General features: G+C 38.8%; 1 long non-coding RNA gene across 3 annotated transcripts in view; it reads right to left on the reverse strand.

Moving 5' to 3' along the window:
• Window positions 1-9,205: 9,205 nt before the first annotated feature.
• The window catches only part of LOC311602453, an 88,906-nt gene continuing 85,973 nt past the window's right edge, over window positions 9,206-12,138 (reverse strand). For all 3 annotated transcript variants that reach the window (XR_014780759.1, XR_014780760.1, XR_014780761.1), the window contains one exon: window positions 9,206-9,641. This is a non-coding gene — a long non-coding RNA (uncharacterized lncRNA). The remainder of the gene's footprint in view (window positions 9,642-12,138) is intronic.

The raw sequence follows: 12,138 nt of genomic DNA on the forward strand, positions 1-12,138 counted from the left end.
AGAGGAAGCATAAAATTCAGAAGAAAGGCAATGTCAGCATTGGACAAACACAGATAAACACCATAAATAGTGCCCAACAAGGAGAGGAGCCACACATTGAATCTAGAAGCGGATATGACGGTAATCATGACAGCAGTCCCTGCTGTAGTGCATCTGTACAGAGCCGTAATGAAGCCAGTTCCACAAAGAAACGAGCCAAAACATCTGGGTTTGAACATGATAGTAATGACGGAAAAATAACCACCAGTGCAGAAACTGATGGGGCTAGTGAACATGAATCCGGTCTTCATCCCTCGTTTGGAGGAAATGATGGTGTCCCTGCACACAGAGAAATGAAAAAGACTTCAGGTAATTTCACTGCTACCCAAGTTTTTGGGTATCTGGCTTTGGGGTTAGGTTAAGACAGGGATCATTGGCACAGGGAACCAGCGTGATAAATCTTCATACAGCCAGGGGAAAAGCAGTGTATCTTTTAAACAGCACAAGTCAGAGAAGAAAGAGTTCACCATTTAAATGCCTCCATTTCATTAGAAGTTGATGGGAAGTACACTGGAACGTTAGTGTACTTCATGGACCCTTTTTCAGCCCCCACCCAGGAGTACAAATAACTTTCTAGAAATCAACTTCTGGCTCTATATTTTATAACCTGTATCTTTAATATTGAAGATGTACCAACATTTCTATAATGAATAGATATTTGATATGTTCAATTTTTTTCTGGTACAGACTTATTTGCACTACTTGAATCATATCTCCTGGTTACATTTATCTATAGGAGTAGACTGCAGTAATTCTGTACTTTTTATGTCCTTTAAAAATGGAGCTGAACTGAATGATTACACAAGTTCTAACTGCTTTTGGCTCACTGTTTTCTGAGGAAGGTTTAGTAGTTTTCTTCATTTTTTTTTCTTAACATGCATCTGTTTATTGTGTATGGACTCAGTATATGTTTTATGGAGCTAGTGCGGGGAATCAGATTACAACATGAAAGTCCTGATTCTCTGCTTCCACAGACCCCCCAGGGATTAAGCTCAAGTCTTCAGGTTAAGGGACAAGACCCATTCCCTGCAGTTGTTTTTATTTTTTCCAAAACCTCAGACAGTCTTTCTAATTGCAACAATACTGCTTGATATTTATACGTATTTATAACATATAAAAATGGCAGAACATTTTTGTGGAAATGGAAGATAGAAAACATGCACATATATAAACCAGTTTCGTGCATTAAGGTTAATTGTTCTAATTCTAACATTTCCCTTTCTAAACAAAAGGCAATTTATGCTACATAAACAGATTGCATTTTTTGTTTAAATTTGTTTAAATTTATGCCTATAACACAAAGAATTCATCTTATATGCCGGGATAGTCCCTGTCTAGTACAAACCTCCCCTGCCCATATTCTGAGGCTTGCCATTTGAAGACTCTATCACTGTCTTTTGTTTTTCAGGCAAATTTAAGGGAAAAAGAATTTAGATGTCAGCTCAGAAATTGTGTGATGATTTACCATTTTTAGGTGAGAAGCTTTAAATATTTTCTAAGCTTTTATAAGATTGATTTATTGATGACTTCCAAATTTCCTTGGAATATAATGAAATATACTATATTTCCTTCACCTTCATTCCAATACACAGAACTATAATGTCTTACCATATGTCGTTATTACGTTCTCATAACCTTTTGCATGTCAATTGTAATAATCTATTTTTTAGCACGCTCTTCCTTATCTGTATACTATTCATTTTGAACTGCTTCTTGAAAAATCACATGTTAAAATAGTTTTCTTAGCTGGAATTTGTCTTGGATGGCTGTGAAACCGTAAAGAAACAGGAACTACATTGGTTACTATTGGGCTTTAGGGGTGCATAACAAAGACTATATGCCTCCCTGACCTATGTTCTACCTTTTTCCTTCACAGTTACCACCATGCAGTTACCACCAGATGCAACCTATACCAACATCCACACAAAAGAAAGAAAGCCAGTATTCTTTCTTCCTTATCATGGGCCAAACAATGAGATGCTTGAAATGAAATAAATCCATGCTTCCTTGGTGAGATGGTTGTTTGGTTTGTGTTTTCTGAGGTCGCCTCCTTTTATTTTTCCCAGAATGTTAATCCTCTAATTATTTAATAATTGAAAATAAATTATTCCCTTATAACAATATATCATCAAAAGTCTTCCCCTCCATCCACTCCTTCAAGCTCCCCCATCCCATCTCTGCTAGGTCGACAACCCCTCAATTTCCTCTTCATGAGAGAGCAGATCTTCAAGAGACAACAGCCAGACAGGACAAAAAAGAAACAGTAACCATAATATAACACAGAGAAACTGGAGTCAAACCATGTGCTTGCTGTTTTAGTCTCTGTGTGCCCATGTGAGCCCTGCTTAGTTGATCCTGGTATCTTCCATTCCCTCTGACTCCTACAGTCTTTCCTCCCCGTATTCCACAGGGTTCCCAGATCTATGAGGGGAGAGGCCTGATAGAGACCTGCAATTGAGTTTCTGACTCTCTGCATAATGTTTGGCTATGAGTCTCTGCGCCTGATCTTATTCCACCCTGGAGGAAGCCCCTCTGATGATTACTGGACAAGGCACTTATTTATCAGTATAGAAGAATATTATTAGGAATCACTTCATTGATTTAATTTTTTTTTTTTTTTTTTTTTTTTTGCCAATCATGTTTACTTCTACCCTATGTCTCTGGGCTATCCAGTCTCCTGTTTTTGGTCATTCATGCAGTTTAAGGCCTGGGTTTCCTCTCTTGAGCTGGGACTCAAGATAAAGCAAACATTGGTTGGCCATTTGGAATTGTTTTGTGTCATCATAATCCGATTACATCTTTTAGGAAGGGATGATTGTAGCTATAGGGTTTTCTGGCTGAGTTAATGTATAGGCTTCTCTTTCCTTGGCATATAGAATAAACTTTTTGCATCACAGAGCCTAGAATGTAGCAGAGAAGGCTCCAAGCGCACACCAGCTTGACCTCTCCATATTCAATGAGCTGAGTAGAAGTTGTTCTCACCAATAAAGCTCCAATGTCAGAGAATTACCATCTTTTCTAGCATTATCCTGGATGATTTAGATATCTCAACAGGACCCTCTTGGCCAACAGCTCAACAAAATGTAACCCAGTGCTACACTGGAGGTGTTGCCTGGCTACAAATGATGACAAGCTCAAACTGGGTTCCCCTTTTACTGGGAGTCCTCACTCGAGTCACCCTCGTAGGTTCTAGAAAGTTTTGACTTCACAAGCTTCCTATATGCCCCCCCCACCCCAGTGCTCTCTAACTCCAACTTTCTCTCTGTGCACTTTATCATGCCATACTTCCACCTGACCCCTCCTGCTTCCATTTCCACCCCCAATCAATACTCAGAATCTATTCTCTTCCTCATTCCCAGGGAGATCCAGTGCTTCCCGCTACTGCCCTCCTCTTTACTTTTCTCTGGGTCTTGGGATTGTAGCTTGATTATCAATTATTTTAGTAGCTAATGTACACATATGAGTGAATATATAACTTATTTGTCATTTTGTGTCTGTGTTTCCTCTCTCAGGATGATTTTTTTTCTAGCTCTATCCCTTACATGCAAATTTCATGAAGACTTTGTTTTTAACATCTCAGTAATACTCGGTTGTACAATGTACCACAGTTTATTTATCCATTCTTCAGCTGAAGGGCATCTAGGTTGTTTCCAATTTCTTATTATTAATAAACTTGCAATGAACATTTTTGAGCAACTATACTTTCAGTATACTTGTTCCATTGGGTTATGTGCCCAAGAGTTGTACAGCCAGGTTCAGATGGATTAATTACCAATTTTCTGAGGAACCACCATGGTGATTTCCATAGTGGCTATACAAGTTTGCTCCTCCATCAGCAGTAGAGTAGTTTCCCTTCCACATCCTCTCCAGCATGAGCTGTCAGTGTGTTATTGATCTTAGCCATTCTGACAGATATAAGACACAATTTCATAGTAGTTTTGACTTGCATTTCTTCATGGATAAAATTGTTGAACATTTCTTTCTTTTTGTCTCAGCCATTTGAATTATCTTTACTGAGAATTTTCTGTTTAGACCTGTACCTCACCCTAAGTTAGATTATTGGACTTTTATCTTTAGTTTCTTGATCTTTATATACTTTAGATATTAGTCCCCTATCTGAAAGTGTTGAATTTTTCCCATTTAATATATTGCTTCCATGTCTGATTGATGTTGTCCTTTGCTTTATAGAAGCTTCTCAGTTTCATGGTATCCTGTTTATTAATTGTTGATCTTAGTGCCTGTGCTATTGATTTTTTGTTTTTGTTTTGCTTTTTGTTGTCGTTGTTGTTGTTCACAGAGCCTTCTCCTGTGCAAATGTAGTAAAGGCTATTTGCCTCATTTCTTATATTTCATGTTCAGCGTGTCTGGCTTTATGGTGAGGTCTTTGATCCACTTAGACTTGAGTACTGTGCAGGGTCATAAACATAAATCTATTTTCATTCTTCTACAAGCAGATATCCAGATGGGCCAGTCTCATTTGTTGAAGATAGAGTAATTTTCCAGCGTGAGTTTCTGGACTGTTCATTTTTTATTTTTTTATAAAATGGTTTATTCAGTTTACATTTCCAGATTATGGTCTATCACTGGGGCGCGTCTCTACAGGAACGCTGAAGGGCTGGTACCTGTAGGAAGGAGCTGATACATAAGACATGGAGGGGTGCTGTTAACTGGCTTGCTTTCCATGGCTTATATAGCCTGCCTTATTTTAGAACTCAGTACCTCCAGCCGGGAGGGCACACAACTGACAAAGGCCTGCTTCCCACCCCCTGCCCACTGATTACTGATGGAAGAAATGCCTCACAAGTGCATCTCATGGAAGCATTTTCTCAACTGAAGTTCTTCTCCCTGATGACTCTAGCTTGTATCAATTTGCCACACAAAATTAAACAACATGACATCCATTTTTTTTTCACAGGCTTTAACCAAGTTGAAGTTCCCAGGCCCTAGGGGAGCTGTGGACTTCCCAAATGCTGACCAGATTCTGATATTCTTCTTTTGAAACCCAAAATATAATAACTGTTCCTAACCACAGCTTCTCTTATCCATCTTTGGTTCCTCCAAGCATAATTCCTGTTCTTTTTTGTTTGTTTGTTTGTTTTTTTTTTTACTATTATTGAATGTCTATGATGTACACGTCATGCACCAAAATCCCTTCCTCCCCCGAGTAAAATAAAGCAAACAGACAAATAAATAATCTTGTCACAGAAGTATAGCCTTTTGTCCACATATGTTTACTTTCAAATGTTCATTCTTACAAATCATACATTTTGTTTGAGTCCCTCACTATTGTTACCAGATCCTCACTGGGTCTGCTGTCAGATATCCCATTTGTAGCCATGTGTCAAGGAGATTCTTAATCTTTGAATCTGCAGGTCCTGCCACTTCATGTGTCCCATCTGGTCATACGTGGGGTAGCTGTTTAGGTGAGCTCTACTCAGAGCTCTGGATCAGAGCACAGCCAACTCTCCCTATCCCAGGTCATCATGGCAGGGTCGTTCACTCACTCCCATGTCATAAGGTCAGGGCCCACTCCCCTGCCTTCAAGTCATCAGGGGAGGCCTTGTTCACCCACTCTCCTGTCCTCAGAGCAGGGCCCGCTCTCCTGCTCCTGTGTAATTGGAGAAGGGCCAGCTCTCCTGTTCCTGTGTCATCAGGGCATGGTCTGCTCACCCACTACCATGTCATCAGGGCATGGCCAGCTTACCTGTTTTTGTGTTCTCATGGCCTGCTCTCCTGCACATGTGTCATCATGGCAGGGTAGGCTCGCCTGCTCCCATGTCCACATGGCATGGTCCAGGGGCATGAGAGGAGGTTTATGAGACCTGTTGTGTGGGCAGTGCAGTGGACACTTGGGTTTGACTTGATTAAAACCCCTTCCCCGAATGCCATCTCCTTGGCCTGCACTGTGCCTGGCTGCAACATGAAAAGCATCAGCTCCTGCAGTAGTGACAGCCCTGGGTACCTGGGGGCTCACAGGACCATGGTTCCATGGTCCTTTAGTGGGAGGGCATGGAAAATTCACTTGACAGGATTTCCTTCTTTCTTTTTTTTTCCTTTTCTTTCTTTTCTTTAATTTTATTAATTTATTCATATTACATCTCAATGGTTATCCCCTCCCTTGTATCCTCCCATTCCTCCCTCCCTCCCATTTCCCCCTTACTCCCCTCCCCTATGTCAATGACTGAGGGGGACTTCCTTCCCCTGTATATGCTCATAGGGTATCAAGTCTCTTCTTAGTAGCCTGTTATCCTTCCTCTGAGTGCTAAGAAACACCAGCACTGTGTTTTGGAGCTCTCAGTATGGTCCTTTGGTGACTGTGCAGTCAATGCTATTCTGCAGATCAGACACAGTATGTGATCAATACCATGTCTGATGATCTCACCTTGGATTCATCCTTTTTTATTATTTAATTTAATTTGAAAAAATAATTGAATAACTTTATTCAGATTATAATTCAATTGTTACCCTATACCTGGTATCCTGCCATTCCTCCCTCCCTCTCACTTTCAGCCTGTTCCCATCCCCTAGGTCTATGATGCACTGCCACCTCCTCCCCACTATATGTTCATAGGCTATCAAGTCTGATCTTTGTAGCCTACTTATTCTTTCTTTGAGTGCCACCCTGCCTCCCTATCAAGGGGAAGTCATCAAATATGGGGCAACATAATTCATGTCTGAGTCAGTCCCTACTCTCCACACAACCGTGGAGAATGTGTGTCCATTGGATAGATCAGGGTAGGGGCTCAATGTTTACTACTTGTATTGTCCCAGGTTAATGCAATAGTTTTAGCACCTCCCCTGGGCCCCAATCCATCTGTTGCGATATTCTTGAAGACTTCTAGGACTCTCTGGATCCTTCTATTTCCCCATCTTCTATATTTCTCCTTCCTATAGTCACAGTAGGATGTCCTCACATCTATCCCAATCTCTGGTAAGTGAAGACTTTCATGGGACATGCCTTTTGGGCTAGTGCCTGATTATAAGTGAGTATATACAATGTGAGTCTTTTAGCTTCTGTGTTAACTCACTCAGTACGATTATTTCTAGTTCCATTCATTTGTCCACAAACTGATTACAATACTTTGATGGATGTAACCTAGTATTTTTTTTTATCATCCTTTTGACTACATATTTATTCTTATCATAGTTCTTTTGTAATTCAGAAGATTTTTAGTTCTGTGAGAGCCTACTTGTTGATTGTTGGTTTTTTGTGCTACAGAAGTCACATTCATATAATCCTTACCTTTGCCTATAATTCGACACTTACTTGATGAATTTTTTCCAGTATTTTCATGATATTAGTTCTAACGTTGAAATCCATCATCCGTATGGAGTTGAACTTGTACACTGTGAGAAACAGGATATAGTTTCTTTGAAATCCATGTTTCTCCAATGTCATCTTTTTTTGAAGATGCTGTATTTCTTCCAAAGGATATTTTTTCAATCTTGGTTAAAACTAAGTAATTTTTAATTGTGTGGCCTTATATATGTATCTTTTAATCTACTGATCTACAAGTCTCTCTTTGTGCAGTAGCATGCTGGTTATATTTCTGTAGCAATAATTTACAATCAGGTAAGCCATTATTGTTGTCTGTGTTTTAAGCTTCATAACAGTAATTTCTTTTGTTTTTGATGTTTTTAAAGAAGGTCCTTGGAATTCTTATTAGAACGGCATTGAACTTATGAATTCTTTAAGAAACTATAGGCAATTTTACATTAATAAGTCCTCCATATTTTAAAGAACATACATAACTATATGAACACTGTACTAAAACAAATCTTTCCTAAAGTTATTAGTACCTTACACACAGAAAAATTCTGGAGCATGGAAGAGATTTGAAAATGAGAAACCATGCCCCTTTATTGAGAGCTCAATGGTAAAGGGGTCAGTGTTGCCTACTTAGAATTCTTGTATGAAGATTTGCTACAAAAACTGTGACACAATTCAAAACTACTTCTTCATTATAAAGGTGTCAGAAATCATGAGGCAAACTATTACATGAAAGTAGGGATGTTAATAAAAAAAATCATGACTTCTGGCAGAGTGACACAATCATGGTACTATTTAACAACTGTGTTTTGTGCAAGATTTGCAATACCCATGTTGCTGAGTTTGTCTCTAGAGATTAAAAAATGTTCACTATTTTGCAACAAGGTGTGTGTTAAGCAGAGGGCAAACTGATCTCTCCAACTCAAAAAACACTTGATGTGTTCCAGACCATGGGACAATTTGAACCAGGTTTCAACTGACAGAGGGAGTGAGGATTGAAATTGGAGTACAGAGATGTAAGAAATAATGAGTGAAGACTTGAAATTTCTGATCAAGACTCTCATTAATGCAGACTAGTATGAATATATAGAGAGCAAGGTCAATAGGATCTATTCTAATCCCACTCTCCCTAGCCCCAAGTCATGAATACAATGGCTTGAATAGCTGCCTCTAAGAATCTCCTATTTCTCTGAGCAGCTCCCTTTAAGAAGTTCCTTGATCCTCTGGGTAGTTCCCTGTAGGTACTTCCCTAATTCTTTCAAAGGTAAATAATTCAAGGATAGCCTAGTACACAAGACCTCCTTTGGCAAAGGTCAGCAACTCAAAGGTCACAATGTACAGCCTAAGCATGGGATGTATAACATGGCAGAATTTGGCAGGGCTCCCCACATGTGCCCCTTCTAAAATAAAATTATGAAGCGCCCATCTTAGGTCATTGAGTAGACCACTTTTCTTTACCCATCATTGGCACATGAATTCCATCATTCATAGACTGTCTTAGGTTAGATAAGGATCAGACTCACTCCTACCCATCTCTGGCTTACCTCCATATCAACCTATGAAGAAGGGCAGTGTCTTTGAGCTCTATGCCATGTGCTTGTTCTTGAATCAGCTGCGATTGCTGAAACACGAACTGTGTTAGAAAGGAAAGAAGGCACAGGCTAATTTTGAGCCTTGCCATCCCTGCCAAGGATAATCCATGTTGTATAATACTGTTATTTCTAAAGAGATTATATTGAATGTGAATCTAGCTGTTTCCTACTCACCCGGAGTCTGGGGAAATCTAACATGACATTGTAACTTGCTTCATCATCTCAAATTGCCAACCTCTTAGTTACGGCATAAACAATATTAGTAAATCAGTGGCAAAAATAAGAGTAGAAACAAGAATAAAAATAGAATAATAACAGATTTTACCACTTAACAACACATTACAAGTCACTTTTCAGTTCTCCACAGTACTTCAGATAAAAATGACCCTAACAATTAGGATGAATTACTTATGAAGCTTAAAATCTGAGCTTCTGAAAAGGAAATACTCCAGCAGTCTCTGCAAAGCACCATCTCCAAAGTATAGTCAGGTCTGTAAGGAGGATGCCTCATATGTACTGGAAAACTTGAGTTCTCCTTTCCTCCTCAAACACAGGGAAATCAGGAAGTAAGTGTTGTTGACATAACTTATCCCAAGAAGCAGGTTGAAGAAGAGAAGGATCAGGAATAAGTGTCCAATGAAGCTTCACCTCTGATTTCAGGGTCATCAGCAGATTCACCCAGGGCCAGCATCCACTTGATGCACAAGCCTCTTAGATAGCTAGTGTGCAGCACTATGTTCCTGTGAAAAAACACAAAGAGAGTCTCAACCCCATATTAATACAGGGGCAGGTCCATTCCACTCTCCACTTAAAGGATCCTTCCATGTCACTCTAATGAAGGATGACTGAGTATTGCTGTGCCAGAATCGATTGCCTATATAAATTCCTTTGTCAACAAGCAGTAAAAAATTTAAAATAAAGAGAACAGAGAATGTGACTCAAAGCATTTTTAGGTGATTCAAGGTAAAGTTCCTCCTTCTTTACTTTTTGTAAATAAGTTTTTATGGTAGAATGAGCTTGTTCCACCATACCTTGTCCTTGAGGAATATAAAGAATACTTGTAATATGTTTTATGGAAAAAGTCACAAGTATTTTGAAAAGCTTTGCTGATGTACCTTGAGCCATTTTCTGTCTTGATAGCCTTAGGTACACCAGTGTGAGAAAAGGCAGACAGTCAGTGGGCGATTACATTTGTTGTGGATTCTCTAGATTAGAGAGAAGCAATCAAATATCCAGAATATGTATCTATAGATACTTGAACGTATTTTAACTTTCCTAATTCAGGTACATGAATAACATCCACTTACCAAAGTTGGTTAGGGACCAGTCCTCTGGGATTAACTTCCAGATATGGTACAGGAAGAAACTGAGGACATGTGGCACATGCATTCACAATGGCTCGAGCTTGCTCTTTAGTAATCCTATATTGAAGTCTTAGACTTCTGATATTAATGTGATGCAAATCATACGCTTTTCAAGACTTTTCTACATTTGTAAAGCATACCAAATTTTTAGTAGCTGCACCTGCTAACACATTACCTATAGCCAAAGATCCAGGTAAATCGGAGTGAGCTCTTAAATTTCTTATAAAAAAGGATATTTTCACCTTTGAATAGCCATCTGGATTTAAGAAAATAATCCACTAGCCCATGATTGGGATTGGATTTGTCCTGCAGTTTCTAGGTGATGAACTGCTTCTGCTACATAGCCACTATCTGAACATAAATTAAAGTAACAAAAGGCATAATGTTGGAAAACAGTAGTACAGCCTGCAGCTCAGCAATCTGAGCAGACTTTGCAGTAGTAGGAATAATATAGTCTGTCCTTCTACTATAATGTGCTCTTCCATTAGAAAGCCCATCAGTAAAAATCTGAAAACCATCGCTCACAGGCTGAAATTGAGTTATCTCGGGAAAAATAACTAGATGTTCATTTAAAAACTGGATATGCCTATTAGAGAGAAAATAGTATATACACAAAATTGTGTACAAATCAACAACCAATCATCCATGTTAGCAGACAGCCAATTTTGCTGTTCCTTGGAATATGGCTGAATAATAAAATCAGATTCTTTGCTAAAATACTTTCTTCCTTGCAATCTATCTTTATGAATCAACTTTGCAACAGCCAAATAATATGGTACTATTACCTTATTGGGAGAAGATGGCAAATGTTCCCACATAATATGAGCACCTTGCCAGAACATTACAGTAGGTGTAGTATGTGTGCCCATGATAATATACCCTAGAGGCTTGTCATAATCTGTATAGGTTATGAATTCATGGGAGATAGCCTCTTTCACTAATGCCAAGTCTTTCCTAGCTTCAGCTGTAAGCTCCTGGGGTGAATTTGGAGAGGAATCTCCTTGTAAAATATCAAATAAGGGCCTCAAATCTCCAGTTGTTAATTTTAAATAATGTCTAAGCCAATTTATATCACCAAGCAATTTTTGGAAATCATTTAAACTCTTTAACTGATCCACTCTCAAGATGATACTTTGATGTTTTATTTGAGAAGGAAAAAACTGAAATTCCAACTACAAATATGAATAAGCCTTTTGAACTTTTTAAGGAGCTATTTGCAGACCAGAATGACATAATTGGTTCTCCATAAAAGCATAACACAAAAGCAATTGTTGTCCATTCTTTCCAGTAATAAGTATATCAACCATCTAATTAATGACATATAAATCAGTACATTTTTTTTCTCTAACCTTTTGTAAAGCTGTAGCTACAAATTTCTAACATACTTTAGGGCTGTTATCCATTTCCTGAGGCAAAAACCACCAATGATATCTCTTAACTGGTTCTTTAAAATTCACAGAAGGCACACTGGAAGCAAAGCAATGGCAATCTTTTGAATGCAAGGGAACCGTGAAAAAACAATCCTTAAGATGTATGACAATTTTGAAAATATCCTTGGGAACAGCCACAGGAGAGGGCAGTCCTGGCTGCAATGCTCCCATAAGTTGTATAGTCTCATTAATTTAACTTACATCTCTGAAAGTAACTTAGCTTATGAGCAGATCACACCCTGTGGAGACCAGGTTGGAACTCAAGGGTTCTGCCTGTGTTAATCCTTAAGTGCTAGGATTAAAGGCATGCACCACCATGTCCTGTCACAGTGATCTGCCTGCCTCTGTCTCCTGAGTGCTGGGATTAAAGACATGTGCCACCACACTTTGTTTAATTATTTTATCTCAATTCTAGTAAAAAAAAATCTTAAATATCTCAAACA

This window comes from Acomys minous, assembly GCF_964271855.1.
Source record: "Acomys minous genome assembly, chromosome: 7".
In the NCBI taxonomy this organism is placed as follows: Eukaryota; Metazoa; Chordata; class Mammalia; order Rodentia; family Muridae; genus Acomys; species Acomys minous.